This window comes from Odocoileus virginianus, unplaced genomic scaffold (assembly GCF_023699985.2).
Source record: "Odocoileus virginianus isolate 20LAN1187 ecotype Illinois unplaced genomic scaffold, Ovbor_1.2 Unplaced_Scaffold_1, whole genome shotgun sequence".
NCBI lineage: Eukaryota > Metazoa > Chordata > Mammalia > Artiodactyla > Cervidae > Odocoileus > Odocoileus virginianus.
In genome coordinates this window covers 5,491,031-5,512,651 of record NW_027224263.1, presented here as the reverse complement: position 1 = coordinate 5,512,651, position 21,621 = coordinate 5,491,031, and the positions used below count along the sequence as shown (strand labels likewise).

At 40.3% G+C, this 21,621-nt stretch overlaps 1 long non-coding RNA gene across 3 annotated transcripts in view; it reads right to left on the bottom strand.

Annotated features, from left to right (window-relative positions):
- The window catches only part of LOC110130650 (uncharacterized), a 453,938-nt gene that overhangs the window by 140,786 nt on the left and 291,531 nt on the right, over window positions 1-21,621 (bottom strand). The gene's annotated exons all lie outside the window — the stretch shown is intronic.

Sequence of the window (21,621 nt, the reverse complement as noted above, 5' to 3'; positions counted from 1 at the left end):
ATATGATCTAGGTCCTTTCATTTAAAAAAAAAATAGTTGATCGGAGTGTGTGTTGCTGTAGTATTTCTAAAGTTTCTTCTTTATGTTCTGTTACCTTACACTTTATACCCAAAAGAACATACCATTTGTGTGAATCCTTATATTATGGATCTGTGTCTTGATACTGGGTCTATATGGGCTTCCCTGGTAGCTCAGTGGTAAAGAACCCACCTGCCAATGCAGGAGATGCAAAAGATGTGGGTTCGATCCCTGGGTCAGGAAGATCCCCTGGAGCAGGGCATGGCAACCCATTCCAGTATTCTCACCTGGAAAATCCCATGGAAAAGGAAGCCTGGTAGGCAAAAGTCTATAGGGTTGCAAAGAGTTGGACACAACTGAGCACTCACTCATTCACTGGGCCCATAATTAGAATCTAGCACTAGAGAGCGAAAGCAGGGAAGAAGGACTAGGTCTGAAACTTAAGAACACCCTTCTGTTAACAATCCACAACTTGATTAAAATGGGCCCTGAAGTGGATAGGGTAGAGTCTGTATCAAAAGATACAGAGATAGATATAGAAAAGATAATCAGTAGTAGAACTGTACCTGTAAAAGGATGAGCAGTAAGGGATGGGAAACAAGAAAGAAGAGAGAATGCAATTCAGACAGTGAGGCTTAGACAAAAGAGGCTTAATGTATGAAATGCATGTGAAAAACGGGCTAAAACAAGATGCTTATATAACAAATATTTCTTTCTTACAATTGCTATTGTGATAATTCTGTATTAACTCTGCCTAAGATCCCCTGGGCTTTTCTATGTTCCTGCAAGAACTTCACTCTGATTTAGTAAATTACTGCTCCCATTTGAAAAACTGTAGCTTTCAAAATGTGCATTAGTTCTAGTCAGGGGGAGCATGTATTGCCTGCTTCAGGAAACTATGCAATGTTACGGTCTTTACAGAGCTTCAGAGAACACCAAAATATACCTCATTATAGAGCCTGGATTTCAAAGCCTGTCACAAAGACCAGTCAGTGTTAGTCAAGAGAGAATTGTCAGAAGCACCAATTAAGTTAAAACAACAGCAACAACTTCCTTATTCTTCCTTAGTTGCAATCAATTGGAGGATGAAAGAACAGGGGTATAAAAGCCATTAGGAATAGAAAAAGAGAGCTCATTCCCTCTCCCCAGCTGCAGATCCTTGAGCTGGGGAAAGGGAAAACACAGGAAACTGAAGTCTTACTTTATATTGGCTAGAATTTTTATTAACTGGAAAAAGTCTAGGCTTCCCTGGTGGCTCAGTAGTAAAGAATCCACCTGCCAATGCAGGAGACACAGGTTCGATTGTGGATTGAGGAATGTCCTAAATGCTGTGGAGCAACTAAGTCCATGTGCCACAACTGTTGGGCCAGTGCTCTAGAGCTTAGGAGCAACAACTACTGAGCCTCCATGCCCTAGAGCCTGAATTCCACAACAAGAGAAGCCGCTGCAATGAAAAGTCTACACACTGCAACTAGAGAGTAGTCTCTGCTCGCTCCAACTAGAGAAAAGCCCATGCAACAATGAAGACCCAGCACAACCATTTAAAAATTAAATTTTTAAATATAAATAAATAAAAAAGTATAAAAGTTCAAAATAAAGTTGTCCCTGTAATTGAAAGTACCTGAAAAGCTATATACTCTTCCTAGGGATCATTGTGGGACAAGAAAGGGAGAGTCTCAATAGCATAATTTAAAATAATGAGTGAAAATATACAGTGATTTCCTGTTCAGATCTCAAGTCCTGGTACTTGTTTATTAATGAGCCAGTTACAGAATCAAATTATCTTCACAGAAAAATAAGAGATTTCTAATGGTGGCTCAGCAGTAAAGAATCCACCTGCCAATGCAGGAGACACAGGTTCAATCCCTGGGTTGGGAAGATCCCCTGGAGAAGGAAATGGCAACCCACTCTAGTATTCTTTGCCTGGGAAATCCCATGGACAGAGGAGGCTGATGGGTTCATGAGGTCGTGACGAGTCGGACATGACTGAACAAACAATATTTAACTAAAAAGTACAGTTCTGTAGATTTGGTACACTGTAGACTTACTATTTTCATTAGCTAAAAGTAGACATTTGTTGTTTCATCTCCAAAAGCCGTACTCCATTCTTTCAGCAGGGATGCATTGATTCCCCTTTGAGGAATTCAATCCTACTTGACTTTCAGTTAAAACAGTTTAGATGGGGTTGATTCCAGCCTAAAACCAGAGATGTACACAGATTGGTCTAAACGAATCAGCAAATATCCCCTTGGCCAAAGCAATTCATTTAAAGATGAGTACTTGATTTAATTAATATGATTCATGGCGAGTGAGTAGGACTAGTGTAGAAATTACTGGAAGAAATTCTGTCTTCCCCCATGTAGTATAAGGGAAGTGAGAGGTCTGAATTGCAGCAGCCATTTTGCTACCATGAAGTGGGAGAGATTAGAGTTGCCAAGTATCTACCAAATGGAATATGAGGATAAATCCAGTCATGCAGAAATTAGAGTAGAAAGATGTAAGGAATCTGGGTTGTCAGTGACATTGTCTGAGCTGCTGCACTGAGCTTTGATTACCACTGGAATTTTAAGCAATATGAGTCCCCTCCACATATTCCCTTTATTATATAAATTACTTTGAGTTATATTTCAGTCACTTAAAACATCAAGAGTTCTAATGGATAACTTAGTTTTGTCTTGGTTTGTTTTTACAAAATGGGCCAGTTGCCTTTGACCATGTTATATCTGTGATGTAAGTGTGATCAGCTGTTTCAGAGATGCATCCTAGAACTGGATGAAAATGAGTTTGGATGACTCAGTGGAAACCCATTTCTGCAACTACAAAGAAAAATTCAAAGCACAAGGCCTATATTCAAGACATATGAATAGTACTGACAGTATAACTCAAGATATAATTACTTTCTATTATTTTGGATGTCTGGATATAAGGATCAGTTCTTGTTTAAATGCTTACCTAATAGTCTTCTAAGTGCTGTCTGAGCACCAGAAGTTGAGGTGTATGTCAGTGTTTGAAAAGTTCTTAGAAGGGTCTAGTACAAGTACTGTCATTTGCACATGGATAAACTGAAGTCCAGAGAGGTAATTATCCCACAGAGTTAATAGCTAAACATCACACCCTGATTATGTCAGTCTTGTTTATACATCAACATACAACCTCAATGTTGTTTGTATAGCCACACATAAGTTCCTTGTGTATATAGATGTTTTACTAGAAATGTTGCCATCAATGCAACATACATGATGTTTTAACCTACCTGCTGCCCTAGAAGCTAGATGGTTACTGATTTGAGCAAAGTACAGATGAGGTTAAGGGCATCTTTTTAATCCTGTATGTGCCGGTGAGGTAGGCATCAGTCATTTTCACTTACCTGACATCTATTTTTCCTGGCTAAAGAGCCCATCTCTTCCTTTTGGCTTGAACATCCCTCCTAGGTCCAGAAATGGTCAAATAACCTGAGATTAGCCAATAAAAGGACAATATCCTCCTGGCTATAGTGATCAGCTTAAGAGTGAGTGGGTATCCAAACCAGCTGAATCAGAGAAAATCTTGGGACACTTGTGGAAATTATTAGAGATAAGGAGCTTAGTTTTGTTTGGTTTGGATGAAGTTTTTATGCTAGTAGAATGTAAATTTAGAGATGCTGAAGCTCTTCTTTATCAGGTTGTTGGGGATAGCTTCTAGCACAAGGAAAGTCAATCTGAGAGATGATAGAGATATCCAAAGATATCACGTGAATTCGCTGCTCCAGTCAGCCTTATTCTTGAAACTTTCATATACATAACCTAATGAATTTCCCTTTCTTAATTAAACTAGTTTGCACTGTGTGTTCTGTTACCAAAAGAACCCTAACTAATGCAGACTTTCATCTTTCTCACATCAAGAGATAGCATGTATATCCTTTTTTGTAACTGTCTACATAGTGTTAGCCTCAGATAAAAGGTCTTGTTTTAGATGAGGATGAACACCTGATCCAGGAGTTATCAATCCATAAGCTATGTGGAGACAATCATTTGCACACAGTGACTGAATGAATTACCCATGGCCATGTCGATTTGGGCCAGAGCTGGAGCCATGGCAAGACAAAGTCAATTACAAACCATAGTTATGAGAAAACATAGAAACCATGAATCAATAGAGCTAATGTGTAAAGATAAAACACAAGAATAGAGCTAATATACATTTAAAAAAAAAAGACCACATAGCAAAAAGAAAAAAAGAATAAGGGAAGATGGAGCTGCCTGATGATTTTCTACAAATAACATGGCGTTTTTCTTCATGTCACTCCTTCCAGAGCCATGACCCACATTTATCCTTCTAATTTAATGTCCTTTTGTGATTTTAAACTAGCCTGAGTGGGCTTCTATTCTACACAACCAACTGGACCTTTCAGTCACAGATCCTAGCTCTATACCAAAGGTTAAGGAAAGTTCATTACAAACCTACCTGGACTGGAGGAATTATACTGATAGCCAAAAGCAGAAGACTATGGTTTGGTCTAGAGCATGAATTTTGAACATATAGAAGACTGTCTGCTAGGTCTCAATTCTCTGAGTCTCAATTTAAAGCCTAAAATCTGTGGACTGGCTTCCTTGTTTAGGGAACTAGGGAAGATCTCCCCCACAAGTGTTTATAACAATGTTTAAATTATCATCTCAATTACTCTGTGTGTACACATTAATGAGCACTCTGCATATCAATAAATGAACTCTGTGTGTATTCAGAAGGCTACTGTGGTAACAGCAACATGTAGATCCAGTTCTCATTTAACTGGCACCTTCCCAGCTAGTTTTAAATGGCTTAGGGGATTATGTTTGAGATTTAGGGGAGAACAGATGATTCTCATTGTCCTGCATGAGGTAAATTTAAACTTGAAAACGGATGCCCTAAAACGTGTTACTATTCTGTTCCTAGTCTGTTCTCCAGCTGTACAGAATATAAGCAGGCCAAAATGCTTCTAGGAAGAAAAAAAGACCTTGAGGTACCTAGCAAGATGGGATCACAAAGTTTTAGTTCAAAGCAGGCAGTCACCATCTATGGAATTAAGGTTCCCCAACTAGTTCAAGGTCATCCTCTGGGCTACCATAAACATACCCACCAAAATGGGATAAAATAATTCCATCCTAGCACAGAAAAAGCTAAATATAATGGTGCCCTGGCTATCTCTTGTCCATTGTTTCTCTTAAACTATTGTCTGAAGTGGCTCATGGGCCCAGTGAGAGATTATTTGGAAATAATGAAAGGGTTTGATCTCGTGTGGCCTTGGCCAGCAGCGGCTTGAAGCAGGATTTTAGTTCCCAGCCAGAGATCGAGGTCAGGTCACGACAGGGAGAGTGCTGAATCGTAACCACTAGACCATGGGGGCCAGTGGGCAATGACAAGGCTCTGGCCCATCTGCTGTGTAGAAATAAATTTCCATATAGAGACAGAAAGTAGTGAAACAATTAAAGTAATTATTAGGAGGGAAAAGAGTACATGTGGATAGACACACAGGTAGGCTCAGAGAGAGTGTGGAGCCCTCATGGTAGTTTTGTTAGGGGAAGCACACTGATTGAAACCTTCCACCCTGGCCAGGCACCATAGTAACCATTTGCATAAGTTGTTTTATGACAGGAGGTCCTGGTAAGGAACACGGAACTAATAAGCCTCCACCAACCAGGAAGAGTTTGGGAAAGGTCAAAAGGAGACACCACAGGTCCGACCACCTCCCAGAATCCTTCTCTCTGGCATCCATCTTGGCTGAACAAGGCGTGCACCACCAGGAAGGACTCTGAGTCAGAATGATTGGCTAAAGACAACCCAGAAACTAATCCCATCACCATAAAACCCGAGACTGCGAGCCACATGGCAGAGCAGTTCTCCTGGGTTCCCTTACCCTACTGCTCTCCACCCGGGTGCCCTTTCCCAATAAAATCTCTTGCTTTTGTCAGCACATGTGTCTCCTTGGACAATTCATTTCTGAGTGTTAGACAAGAGCCCAGTTTTGGGCCCTGGAAGGGGTCCCCTTTCCTGCAACAGTTTGAATCACTTTTATGGGGCATTTCTTCTGGGTTTCCTTTGGCCAATCATTTTGATTTGCCTGGTTCAGAATCTGTGTTTGGTATATCTCAGGATCCTGAGATGTGTGCACAGGCATCTTGCATCTCTTAGCCAAGATGGATTCTAGTGAAGAAGCCTATGAGTAGCTTGACATCACTTACTATGGGGTGGTGTCCCCTCCATTTTAACCTCCAAGGGGCCATTCTGCACATGTGTAGTCAGGAAGATCTCCTTGATTTGGAGAATGAGGAACATGTGGTCTTTTATTTCTTATCTGGGCAGGGCTCAGCTTCTCTCTCGCTCCTGCTATTTTGGAGTATCTGTCCACAGGGGACAGACTCCAGCTGCTCAGCCTGGGGCCCATCTATCTCCTGCCTCAGGTTTAGTATTGTTGAAAAAAATAATAAAATTCAGGTAAGTAAATTTTAAAGACCTTATTGGCTTTATTCAATGATTCATGAATTGAGCAGCATCCCATCTAACAGATAGAAAGGATCTTCAAAGAGCTGTACAAAATGAAAGACTTTGATAGACAGAAGGGGGCAGGACAAGAAAGGTACACTAGCAAATATCTCATTATCTGTGGCAAGCTCAAACTTCCTTTAGGGGACAGCAGGGGTCTATCAGGCAGATTACCTCACTAGTACTGACTAGTATTAGAGAAGATTCTTGAGAGCCCCTGGCAAGGAGATCAAACCAGTCAATCCCAAAGGAAATCAACTCTGAATATTCATTGGAAGGGCTGATGCTGAAGCTCCAATACTTTGGCCACCTGATGCGAAGAGCCAACTCATTGGAAAAGACCTCTATGCCGGGAAAGATTGAGGGCAGAAGAAGGGGGCAACAGAGGATGAGATGGCTGGATGGCATCACCAACTCAATGGATATGAATTTGAACAAACTCTGGGAGACAGTGAAGGACAGGGAAGCCTGGCATGCTGCAGTTGCAAAGTGTTGGAAATGACTTAGCTACTGAACACCAACACTACTGACTAGGTTATTTCCAGATTTACTAGTAGGAGACGTATTCCATTCCTAGGGGAGGCTGAAACTTAAGTTAGGTATTAAGTCACAGTTGGTGATGAGGGGCTTAGCACAAGAAAGTCTATTTTGGACCTGTTGTCTCTTTTTTAACAGTATATATAGGATTCCCCAGAAGCTCAGTTCTGGGGAAGTAGCAGGAACCTTAAAAGAGTGACATTGGGTGCATGAAAGAAAGCTTCTTGTCCTTCTCTTTGACAGTTTCTCTCTCTCTCTCTCTCTCTCTCTCTCTCTCTCTCTCTCTCTCTCTCTCTCTCTCAAAGAGACAAAGTATAGATAGCCTATATGTTGGTGACATTATTTTCTAGCCTGTGATTCTAATCATTTGGGTGCAGAGTTATCTTCCCTTCCTCACCACTCCTTCCTCCCTCTTTTCCTTTTGTTCTTTCCCTTCTTTGAGCATCCTTTCCTTTTCTCTGATGAGGAGAATGCTTTTTCTTTGATTATTGAAATGAGCCTGTTGTCATTAAAAATGCCTACTCTAACAAGGTTATGTACGGAATTAATAACTATTCAAAGCTCTGTTAAAACAACTTAGAAGCAAAGAAGAAGGAAGTGAATATTTTTTCCCTCATTCTTGGAAAAATAAAACCCAATTTGATTTCTTTTTGTAAAGTCTTAGTTGTTTCCTTCTAGTTTAAGAAAAGAACAAACCAGTTCTCAGACACACAACAGCAGAAGCAGTAGCACCAAACAGGATTTACATGACTTAATTCATGTGATGCATTAGCACAGTTCCTGGCCTACTGTGAGAACTGCAGACAAAAAATTAATCAGTAGATCTAAGAAAGAACTTTAAAATTTTATTCAAATCAAATTAGAGGAGCATAACCCAGAAAAGCATCTCACAAAGCTCTGAGAACCGTTTTGCCCATTAGAAGTCAAGGCATATGTAGAGGATCATGTCTTCTGAAACAGTGAGAGTTTCACTTCTTCTTTTCCTATCTGGATTCCTTTCATTTCTTTTACTGCTCTGATTGCTGTGACCAACACTTCCAAAACTATATTGAATTACTTAGTGGTGAGAGTGGACACCCTTGTCTTGTTCCTGACTTTAAGGGAAATGCTTTCAATTTTTCACCATTGAGGATAATGTTTGCTGTGGGTTTGTCATATATAGCTTTTATTATGTTGAGGTATGTTCCTTCTATTCCTGCTTTCTGGAGAGTTTTAATCATAAATGGATGTTGAATTTTGTCAAAGGCTTTTTCTGCATCTATTGAGATAATCATATGGTTTTTATCTTGTCAAAATGGCTATACCACCCAAAGCAATCTATAGATTCAATGCAATCCCTATTAAGCTACCAACGGTATTTTTCACAGAACTAGAACAAATAGTTTCACCAATTTGTATGGAAATACAAAAAACCTCGAATAGCCAAAGTAACCTTGAGAAAGAAGAATGGAACTGGAGGAATCAACCTGCCTGACTTCAGACTATACTACAAAGCCACAGTCATCAAGACAGTATGGTACTGGCACAAAGACAGAAATATAGATCAATGGAACAGAATAGAAAGCCCAGAGATAAATCCACGAACCTATGGTCACCTCATCTTCGACAAAGGAGGCAAGGATATACAATGGAAAAAAGACAACCTCTTTAACAAGCGGTGCTGGGAAAACTGGTCAAGCACTTGTAAAAGAATGAAACTAGAACACTTTCTAACACCATACACAAAAATAAACTCAAAATGGATTAAAGATCTAAATGTAAGACCAGAAAATATAAAACTCCTAGAGGAGAACATAGGCAAAACACTCTCCGACATAAATCACAGCAGGATCCTCTATGAGTCACATCCCAGAATTTTAGAAACAAAAGCAAAAATAAACAAATGGGACCTAATGAAACTTAAAAGCTTTTGCACAACAAAGGAAACTAAGCAAGGTGAAAAGACAGCCCTCAGATTGGGAGAAAATAATAGCAAACGAAGCAACAAAGGATTAATCTCAAAAATATACAAGCAACTCCTCCAGCTCAACTCCAGAAAAATAAATGACCCAATCAAAAAGTGGGCCAAAGAACTAGACAGACATTTCTCCAAGGAAGACATACAGATGGCAAAAAAACACATGAAAAGATGCTCAACATCACTCATTATCAGAGAAATGCAAATCAAAACCACAATGAGGTACCATTACAAGCCAGTCAGGATGGCTGCTATCCAAAAGTCTACAAGCAATAAATGCTGGAGAGGGCGTGGAGAAAAGGGAACCCTCTTACACTGTTGGTGGGAATGCAAATTAGTACAGCCACTATGGAAAACAGTGTGGAGATTTCTTAAAAAGCTGGAAATAGAACTGCCATATGACCCAGCAATCCCACTTCTGGGCATACACACCGAGGAAACCAGATCTGAAAGAGACACATGCACCCCAATGTTCATCGCAGCACTGTTTATAATAGCCAGGACATGGAAGCAACCTAGATGCCCATCAGCAGACGAATGGATGAGGAAGCTGTGGTACATATACACCATGGAATATTACTCAGCCATTAAAAAGAATTCATTTGAACCAGTTCTAATGAGATGGATGAAACTGGAGCCCATTATACAGAGTGAAGTAAGCCAGAAAGATAAAGACCATTACAGTATACTAACACATATATATGGAATTTAGAAAGATGGTAATGATAACCCTATATGCAAAACAGAAAAAGAGACTCAGATGTACAGAACAGACTTGTGGACTCTGTGGGAGAAGGCAAGGGTGGGATGTTTCAAGAGAACAGCATCGAAACATGTATATTATCTATAGTGAAACAGATCACCAGCCCAGGTTGGATGCATGAGACAAGTGCTCAGGCCTGGTGCACTGGGAAGACCCAGAGGGATCGGGTGGAGAGGGAGGTGGGAGGGGTGGACCGGGATGGGGAATACATGTAAATCCATGGCTAATTCATTTCAATGTATGACAAAAACCACTGCAATGTTGTAAAGTAATTAGCCTCCAACTAATAAAAATAAATGGAAAAAAAAAATAAAGTCATAGGCAGAGGAAGATCTTCAGAGGAAAAAAAAAAAAAAAAAGAAATGGGAATACCAGACCACCTTACCTGCTCCTGAGAAATCTGTATGCAGGTCAAGAAGCAACAGTTAGAAATGGACATGGAACAACGAACTGGTTCAAAATTGGGAAAGGAATGCGTCAAGGCTGTATATTGTCACCCTGCTTATTTAACTTATATGCTGAGTACATCATGCAAAATCCTGGGCTGGATGAAGCACAAGCTGGAATCAAGATTTCCAGGAGAAGTATCAATAACCTCAGATATGCAGATGACACCACCCTTATGGCAGAAAGTGAAGAGGAACTAAAGAGCCTCTTGATGAAAGTGAAAAGAGGAGAGTGAAAAAGCTGGCTTAAAACTCAACATTCAAAAAACTAAGATCATGGCATTTGGTCCCATCATTTCATGGCAAATAGATGGGAAAACAATGGAAACAGTGACTTTCATTTTCTTGGGCTCCAAAATCACTGCAGATGGTGACTGCGTCCATAAAATTAAGATGCTTGCTCCTTGGAAGAAAAGCTATGGCCAACCTGGACAGCCATTAAAAAGCAGAGACATTACTTTGCCAACAAAGTTCATATAGTCAAAGCTATGGTTTTTCCAGTAGTCATGTATGGATGTGAGAGTTGGACCATAAAGAAAGCTGAGCACCAAAGAATTGATGCTTTTGAACTGTGGTGTTGGAGAAGACTCTTGAGAGTCTCTTGGACTGCAAGGAGATCAAACCAGTCAATCCTAAAGGAAACCAGTCCTGAATTTTCATTGAAAGGACTGATGCTGAAGTGGAAGCTCCAATACTTTGGCCACTTGATGGGGAAAAGTGACTTCATTGGAAAAGACCCTGATGCTGGGAAAGATTGAAGACAGGAGGAGAAGGGGACAACAGAGGATGAGATGGTTGGATGGCATCACCGACTCAATGGACATGAGTTTGAGCAAGCTCTGGGAGTTGGTGATGGACAGGGAAGCCTGGCATGCTGCAGTCTATAGGGTTGCAAAGAGTCGGACATGACTGAGTGACTGAACTGACACAGACTGCTTTACATTGATTACAAGTTTGTCCATCCTGAAGATTGTTCTGCAATAAGCTAGTCCTGAGATGCTTCATTTTACAAGATGCTCATGGTCAAATTTGGGGAATGCTACACTTTTCCTCTTGGAGATGTACAATGCATATAAGCATAATAAATTATCTGAAAAATCTTGCAATATGTTGCAATATCTTGCAACAAAATCAGTTCTAATTTTGTTGAATCCAGCATTTCTTAATAAAATTTGACTACTGGAAACTTTGGTTTCAATAAATGCTTATGAACTTTCCATGGCACTAGCATGCTACAGAACACACTATAGAAGATACCACTATAGAAAAACAATTTAAATTCTCTATCAAAATCTCCAAAAATTAGGGATAACGAGAAAGGAAAACAGGCTAAAGCTATCAAGAGTTAAACACCAACTGCTGTCAGTGATGCTTTATTGCGACTGTGCTGCTAAGTATGGTTATCATCTTGATTTTACACACTTTCATCAGCCTTTTTGGAGAAGGAAATGGCAACCCACTCCAGTATTCTTGCCTGGAGAATCCCATGGACAAAGGAGCCTGGTGGGCTACAGTCCATGGGGTCACAAAGAGTCAGACACGACTGAGCAACTAACACACACACACACTCAAGCTGTCATTAAAGGGAGAAAGAGAGAACAGATGAGCACAAAGCTTTTTAAAAGATGGTTTGTCTACAGATTGTTTGGAAGACACTGTTTTAAGTCACTACCCATTTTTAATCCCTTTAGCACTGGCTAAGGCTGCTGTGGGGCACAGGAGGGCTGGGAAGAACTACTCCACGTTCAAGGTCAGGAGGGGCGGCCATGAGAAGATACCCCTCCTCCAAGGTAAGGAGCAGCAGCTGCGCTTTGCTGGAGCAGCTGTGAAGAGATACCCCACGTCCAAGGTAAGAGAAACCCAAGTAAGATGGTAGGTGTTGCCAGAGGGCATCAGAGGGCAGACACACTAAAACCATAATCACAGAAAACTAGCCAATCTGATCACAGGACCACAGTCCTGTCTAACTCAATGAAACTAAGCCATGCCGTGTGGGGCCACCCAAGATGGTAGGGTCATGGTGGAGAGGTCTGACAGAATGTGGTCCACTGGAGAAGGGAATGGCAAACCACTTCAGTATTCTTGTTTTGAGAACCCCATGAACAGCATGAGAAGGCAAAATGATAGGATACTGAAAGAGGAACTGCCCAGGTCGGTAGGTGCCCAATATGCTAATGGAGATCAATGGAGAAATAACTCCAGAAAGAATGAAGAGATGGAGCCAAGGCAAAAACAATACCCAGTTATGGATGTGACTGGTGATAGAAGCAAGGTCCAATGCTGTAAAGAGCAATATTGCATAGGAACCTAGAATGTTAGGTCCATGAATCAAGGCAAATTGGAAGTGGTCAAACAGGAGATGGCAAGAGTGAATGTCTACATTCTAGGAATTAGCAAACTAAAATGGACGAGAATGGGTGAATTTAACTCAGATGACCATTATATCTACTACTGTGGGCAGGAATCCCTTAGAAGAAATGGAGTAGCCATCATGGTCAACAAAAGAGTCTGAAATGCAGTATTTGGATACAGTCTCAAAAATGACAGAATGATCTCTGTTCATTTCCAAGGCAAACCATTCAATATCACGGTAATCCAAGCCTATGCCCCAACCAGTAATGCTGAAGAAGCTGAAGTTGAATGGTTCTATGAAGACCTACAAGACCTTTTAGAACTAACACCCCAAAAAGATGTCCTTTTCATTATAGGGGACTGGAATGGAATGCAAAAGGTAGGAAGTCAAGAAACACCTGGAGTAACAGGCAAATTTGGCCTTGGAGTATGGAATGACTAATAGAGTTTTGCCAAGAGAATGCACTGGTCATAGCAAACACCCTCTTCCAACAACACAAGAGAAGACTCTACACATGGACATCACCAGATGGTCAACACCGAAATCAGATTGATTATATTCTTTGCAGCCAAAGATGGAAAAGCTCTATACAGTCAGCAAAAACAAGACCAGGAGCCAACTGTGGCTCAGATCATGAACTCCTTATTGCCAAATTCAGACTTAAACTGAAGAAAGTAGGGAAAACCACTAGACCATTCAGGTATGACCTAAATCAAATCCCTTATGACTATACAGTGGAAGTGAGAAATAGATTTAAAGGACTAGATCTGATAGACAGAGAGCCTGATGAACTATGGACAGAGGTTCGTGACATTGTACAGGAGACAGGAATCAAGACCATCCCCATGGAAAAGAAATGCAAAAAGGCAAAATGGTTGTCTGAGGCGGCCTTACAAATAGCTGTGAGAAGAAGAGAAGTGAAAAGCAAAGGAGAAAAGGAAAGATATTCCCATTTGAATGCAGAGTTCCAAAGAATAGCCAGGAGAGATAAGAAAGCCTTCCTCAGCGATCAATGCAAAGAAATTGAGGAAAACAACAGAATGGGAAAGACTAGAGATCTCTTCAAGAAAATTAGAGATACCAAGGGAACATTTCAGGCAAAGATGGGTTCGATAAAGGACAGAAATGGTATGGACCTAACAGAAGCAGAAGATATTAAGAAGAGGTGGCAAGAATACACAGAAGAGCTGTACAAAAAAGATCTTCATGACCCAGATAATCACAATGGTGTGATCATTCACCTAGAGCCAGACATCCTGAAATGTGAAGTCAAGTGGGCCTTAGAAAGCATCACTATGAACAAAGACAGTGGATGTGGTGGAATTCCAGTTGAGCTATTTCAAATCCTGAAAGATGATGCTGTGAAAGTGCTGAACTCAATATGCCAGCAAATTTGGAGAACTCAGCAGTGGCCACAGGACTGGAAAAGGTGTTTTCATTCCAATCCCTAAGAAAGGCAATCCCAAAGAATGCTCAAACTACCGCAAAGTTGCACTCATCTCTCATGCTAGTAAAGTAATGCTCAAAATTCTCCAAGCCAGGCTTCAGCAATTCGTGAAGTTCTTGAACTTCCAGATGTTCAAGCTGGTTTTAGAAAAGGCAGAGGAACCAGAGATCAAATTGCCAATATCCGCTGGATCATCGAAAAAGCAAGAGAGTTCCAGAAAAACATCTATTTCTGCTTTATTGACTACGCCAAAGCCTTCGACTGTGTGGATCACAATAAACTGTGGAAAATTCTGAAAGAGATGGGAATACCAGACCATCTGACCTGCCTCTTGAGAAACCTGTATGCAGGTCAGGAAGCAACAGTTAGAACTGGACATGGAACAACAGACTGGTTCCCAATAGGAAAAGGAGTATGTCAAGGCTGTATATTTTGTCACCCTGCTTATTTAACTTATATGCAGAGTACATCATGAGAAACACTGGGCTGGAAGAAGCACAAGCTGGAATCAAGATTGCCAGAAGAAATATCAATAACCTCAGATATGCAGATGACACCACCCTTATGGCAGAAAGTGAAGAGGAACTAAAAGCCTCTTGATGAAAGTGAAAGAGGAGAGTGAAAAAGTTGGCTTAAAACTTAGCATTCAGAAAACTAAGATCATGGCATCTGGTCCCATCACCTCATGGAAAATAGAATGGGAGACAGTGGAAATAGTGTTAGACTTTTTATTTTGGGGGGCTCCAAAATCACTGCAGACGGTGATTGCAGCCATGAAATTAAAAGAAGCTTACTCCTTGGAAGGAAAGTGATGACCAACCTAGATAGCATATTAAAAAGCAGAGACATTACTTTGCCAACAAAGGTCCATCTAGTCAAGGCTATGGTTTTTCCAGAGGTCATGTATGGATGTGAGAGTTGGACTGTGAAGAAAGCAGAGCGCTGAAAAATTGATGGTTTTGAACTGTGGTGTTGGAGAAGATCTTGAGAGTCCCTTGGACTGCAAGGAGATCCAACCAGTCCATCCTAAAGGAGATCAGTCCTGGGTGTTCATTGGAAGGACTGATACTGAAGCTGAAACTCCAGTACTTTGGCCACCTCATGGGAAGAGTTGACTCATTGGAAAAGACCCTGATGCTGGGAGGGATTGGGGGCAGGAGGAAGAGGGGACGACAGGGAATGAGATGGCTGGATGGCATCACCGACTCGATGGGCATGAGTTTGAGTAAACTCTGGGAGTTTGTGATGGACAGGGAGGCCTGGCGTGCTGCAATTCATGGGGTCGCAAAGAGTCGGACACGACTGAGCAACTGAACTGAACTGACTGAAGACGCATGACATTTGAACTTGTTAGGTTTGATGAACAAATAACCATTTCCGCCGCAGGGTGAGAATAGGCAAACATGAAATTACATTTTTATTGGACCCCCTGATGTTCAAGCACTCCTATTGTGTTTTTTTGTTTGTTTGTTTGTTTTGTTTTTCTGGTAAGTGTGATTTTGTTGTGAGATTAGCTCTGAATTTGAGTCCTGGTTACTAAGGACTGTGGAATGTCATTGGCCTTAGAAAATAGAGGCATTCCCATAGTTTCTCTTGCTTGTACAGCCAGTACCTTGGCTGTAGTTGATGAAAGAATTATGTTCAGAGATGGGGAACTACTTAAACTTTCCCTGGAGATGTGTAACCTGAGGTTAGTAGTCACTTGACAAGATTGTCAAGAGGTAGAGATTGATCTTTATGACTTAAAAGGGCTCTTCTAACCCTAAGAGTGTAAGATTAGGTGGAAGGTTTGGGAAATCTCTTTGCACATAAATATCTTCTGGGAAGCTTTTTGAAAATTCCACTGGCTTGGCTTTACTCCAGACCAGTAAAATCACAATCTGAAGACATAGGTTCCAGGTATCTTATTTTTTAAGGGCCGCAAAATGATTCTGGTATGTACCCAGATTTGACACTAGCTGGGTTAGATCATTTTAACCCTTTATTAAAAGAGTTGACTCTAACATAGTAGACCATGATTCCATTATTCCATGCTGGATATATATTCAATAGGAGTAGGTGTCTGCCAAGATGAGATAACTCAAGAGGCACTAGGTCAATTTACCTCTCTTCAGTCCCCACATTCCCTTCAGGCTATCCACTATGCTAGTCATGTTTCCTATTAGAAAGTGAAAGTCTCTCAGTCGTATCTGACTCTTTGCAACCTCGTGGACTATACAGTCCATGGAATTCTCCAGGCCAGAATACTGGAGTGGGTAGCCTTTCCCTTCTCCAGGGAATCTTCCCAGCCCAGGGATCGAACCCAGGTCTCCACTGCAGGCAGATTCTTTACCAGCTGAGCCACAAGGGAAGCCATTTCCTATTAGAGATGTGTTCTTTTATATTAGGCCTCCAGGGTCCCTCTTAAAATGCAAATAATCTCTGAAGAAGGAGTACATTAAAGCTATTATTAGTCACTGGCACTGTGTCATTTAAAAGATCAGTTTGTCACCTAACAAGGCCAGGCGGGAGTAGGGAGGGTACAGGAAGAGAAGCATTACTTACTCAGAGAGTGTGCCAAGAATGGTATCCAAAGTTTACTGTCTTCCTCCCCTGTACTCTTCCAATGCCCTACACTTTCAGTTTTAAGATTACTCATCTGACTCTCTGTATTTACATCCTGTGAACTAACTGTGAGTCATTTTTTACCTATTTTGTCTCTGTTGTTGAGAGAATATATGGTATCCTTTAAAGAACTGGTATAAGGGAGCTACATTTTTTATGTTAACAATTTCTTTCTCCTACTCTAAACAATGCAGTCAGAATAGCAAGTAATGTTGGTAGTGTCTATGCAGGCCATCAAATCACCCAATTACCAAACTGATTGCATGGTCAGCCAATTTAATGAAATCAACCTGGTGAATATTATCAAAAAGGAAAAAGTTTGCAATTTCATCCCTTAGCCCCACTCACAAAAGGAGGAGCAATTTGAGGGAGGGACCTGACCAAACTGACTATAAGTTCTAGACTATGTTGGTATAATTTCATTGACATTTCCTCAATCTTTTTTGCTTGACTACTGACTAAACCACTGGATGGAGAGTTGACATTCTAACTTCTTACTGGACAGCTTTAGGTTTCCAGTGGATACAGGTTAGACAGAGGTGGATCAATAAACTGTTTTTTCTTTACATTTTGGCTGTGCTTAGTCTTCGCTGTGGCACAGGGGCCTTCTCTATTAATAGTTGTGGCACGTGGGAGCTTCTTTCTAGTTGAGGTTGCCCCATAGCAAATGGGATGTTAGTTCCCTGACCAAGGATCAAACCTGTGTCCTCTTTATTGGAAAGTGGATTCTTAACCACTTGGTCACCAGGCAATTTCCAATCAATAGATTTATTTTATTGCCAGAGTCTACTGCGTCACTCCTTCCTCCTACCCCTAACTGTATCAGCAACACTTGGCTGTCATTAGACAATTGAATTTTTTGCACACAATCATATCTCAATAACAGTATCTCTTTCTGATCTCTAAATACCTCCATTTGCCCACATCAATTATTTTATAATATCAGTCTTTTATTTATTTTAATTCATATAACACAATGCTCAATTAAGGGCATTTAAAGTATTCTGTTTTTTTTTTTTTTAGTTGATCCTTTACTAAAAGTTTTCTGTCACCCTCAAGAAGACTGAATTACTATTCTCCAAAGTCTTTGTTTCAAAGGTGCTCTAGCTTCTCAGGTCTTTCATCCACCTTCTCTGTCTAAATTTTGGTACTTGATAATCCTTCAGCATATGACTCATTCAGTTTGTAGCCATGTCTTCAGAATCTTCATTGGATTCATAATACAATTTAGTGAAAACTTTAGTCAACCTGGTGATTGAGTTCACTGGTTGCTTTTATTCATTCAATTCCTTTGGTCTGTACATAGGCACATACTCTCTGAAGGTTAGGACTTTGTTCATGGACAGAAAACAAAAGGGAGAAGCGAGCTGGATATTACACATAAAAACACTTTATCCTCAATTATTTGACTCTTTCCGTCTGCTAAAGATAGATTTTTTTACCCAAATTATCTAGACAACTAACTATTTAATATTTTTGATCATTTTCACAAAAGTGAAAATATTAATCACTCAGTAATGTCTGACTCTGTGGACTTTGTGACCCTATGGACTGTAGCCCGCCAGGCTCCTCTGTCCATGGAATTCTCCAGGCAAGAATGGAGTGGGTTGCCATTTCTTATACATATATATATATACATACATATATATATATGTATTTAATTATGATTCCCTCTATTACAAACCTAGCCCAAGCTAAGGGCCTGATATACTGCAACTGTCATTTAACCAGTCTCTCTACCTTTAGTTCAAAGATTGGAGAACTATAGCCCACAGGCCAGATCCATCCCAATCTCTGTTTCTGTAAGTGACATTTTATTCACAAACAGCCACACTTATATGTTTATATATTAACTAAAGTTGATTTCAGACTACAATGGCAGGATTGAATAGTTGCAACAGAGACCATGTAGTCTAAAATATATACTACCTAATCATTCACAAAACACATTTGCTGGTCCCTGCTTTCTTCCTTGTTGATCCTGCACATTACTGTTACTTTCATTTTTCCAACACATCAATTTCATCATGTCATTCTCTTGCCCCACATGTCAAAGGCACAATTGCTATTCATCTGGTATGCACTGTTTTTACCTTCTTTGTCTCATCATTAGTGTTCATGTCACGCTGCTTGTTAAATATTTTGAAACTGGAGCCCATTATACAGAGTGAAGTAAGCCAGAAAGATAAAGACCATTACAGTATACTAACACATATATATGGTATTTAGAAAGATGGTAATGATAACCCTATATGCAAAACAGAAAAAGAGACACGGATGTATAGAACAGACTTGTGGACTCTGTGGGAGAAGGCGAGGGTGGGATGTTTCAAGAGAACAGCATCGAAACATGTGTATTATCTAGGGTGAAACAGATCACCTGCCCAGGTTGGATGCATGAGACAAGTGCTCGGACCTGGTGCACTGGGAAGACCCAGAGGGTGGAGAGGGAGGGGGGCGGGGGGACTGGGATGGGGAATACATGTAAATCCATGGCTGATTCATGTCAATGTATGACAAAAACCACTACAATATTGTAAAGTAATTAACCTCCAACTAATAAAAATAAATGAAAAAAAAAAAAGAAAATCACATTTGCTCAAATGGTTCTTATTTTCACGGAATAAAATCAAGCTCCTAAGTCTATCATTCAAGGCCCTCTTCAATCCTCTTTTTTACTTGTGCCTTGTACAAACCATCTTTCTATTTTAATCTAGAACACACCCAGTTCATTCTTATCTTTGTCTTTTCCTTTAAACTATCCCCTTCATTTAGAGTGCTCTGAACCCCTGCTTTCTCTTTCTATGAGTATGAGGAACATTTGTCCACATTTACCTCAGAAAATCTCCGTGTATACTGATTATCCTGATATTATAATTAAAGGTGCCTCCTTTCACTCTCAAAATGTCCTGGAGACAACATATTATATAGTTATCGTATCTATGAATTATCTTCTTCCCTTGAGAATGACTTCAAACTCTACTGTTCCCATGAGGCCTTTGATGTCTTCAACTCACAGAGCTCTTTCTCTTTCATGATCTCTCCATATCTAGAACACTGATATGTTACTTATAGTATGAAGTCTTAAACTAGACATTTTTTTTCTTTAACAACATTGACTTTCAATTAGAATATAAGCTCTCAGGAGTCATGACATATATATGTGTGTGTGTGTATTTTTTTTATCATTTGCATGTTTATTGAGTATTTTCTGTGTGTCCACAGGTGGGAACTGCTCCCAGGAAAAAGCAGGAATTGAATCCTATTTATGCGTTCAACAGACAGTTGATGAGCAGTCCTTGCATTCCCGTCATTGGAGCTGTACAAAAAAGTTCAGCCCTCCCCCCAAAGAGCCAAGAAGATAAAGTGAGTACATACCCTCATAGCTGATGGGGGAGCCAGTGATAAGCCATGTGGGGTGGGAGAAGATCTCACTGCTTACTTCCAGCAGAGGAAAATCAGAGAGAGCATCCTGAAAGAAGGGTCAGCTGGATACAGATGCAGCTTCTAGGCCCCCTTTGCTTTGTCATGGTTGTTCAGCTGCCTTGTGGTCATCTTATATATTTTGTACCTGTTCAGCTCCTAGACTATCTCTCACATACATAAATTGGCTTACAATTATATAATGATTTATTGGTTGATTTATAGATAATCATATACAATCCTGACATGGGAAGCATATCTTGGAAGAAAGAGCTATATTCTTTAAAATCTAAAATGATAATAACAGATAATCCTATTAACCCTTCCCTGCCATTACCAGAATCACTGTATTGACAAATTTTTAATTTTCAGATGATTTTGAGGCTCACTAATTTGGCTAAAGCAGCTTGAAAGTTTTCATTCTCAGAGGTATATAATAAAAAGGACATTACAATAGCAACCATGGGATTGAGGTTTCTCCTTGTGGCTCCATCACAATCATTTAAACTCTTTAGGTCTCAGTTTTCTCATTTGCCAAAGAAATAAGATTGGACTTGTTTAGCCACTAGGTCATATCCGACTCTTTTGTGATCCCATGGACTGTAACTCACCAGGTTCCTCTGTTCATGGGATTTCCCAGGCAAGAATACTGGAGCATGTTGCCATTTCCTTCTCCAGGGGATCTTTCCGACCCAGGGATGGAACCCAATCTCCTGCATTGGCAGGAAGGTTCTTTACCACTGAGCCACCAGGGAAGCTCAAGATTGGACTAGATGATGTCTAATAGCTAACATTCTATTACAGTAAAAAAAAAATTAATGAAATCAACAGATGATTTGTACAACATCAATTAGGATAAGCTAAGTACTATATTTCATATATCATCTGAATTCATCTTAATCAAGTTCTCAACATAAACTGACTTTCTGTTAGGCATGTTTAGTTTAATTACTTCTAATTGTGTTCTTGAGACAGAGAAGCATTTCATTTAGAGTGTAGTGACTGTGTTATAGTAAAACACAGATGTTCTAATAACAAACTGATCTGCTTAAGTTTTAGTAGAGGGGGACTCTGGGAACAAAGTGAACTAAATGTACAGCACCTTTCTCCTTAATTCTTAACTATAAGCTATACACTTCTTCTGAACAAAAATGGGTACCATAGGCAGCTGGGTATTAGTAAGGCCTTCTTAGGTGCTAGTGAGAAAACTGATATAGGACTTTCTCCTTCCCCTGAATAATATATAAGTGTATGAAGACCAGCATTATGGATCCTCTAAGGTGAAGGCTGTAAATTGTTACATCTTGATTTTTACAGAGCTCTGAATCCTTGTTGAGAGGGCTAGTGTTGGCCTTACATGAGAACGGCAGGCCACCCTGCCTCCAAAAAATCCAACAAGAAACTGAAGAAGTAATCCATGTCCTTCCTTTCCTCCTGAGTCTAGGAGGGCATGAAGACACAAGAGAGCAAACAGAATTCTTCCAAGTGCCTCAGTAAACACTTCTATACTCCCTACCTACTCCTCTACTCCTGGCTTACAGGCACAGAGAGCACTTTGCCTTCACTGCAGGACTG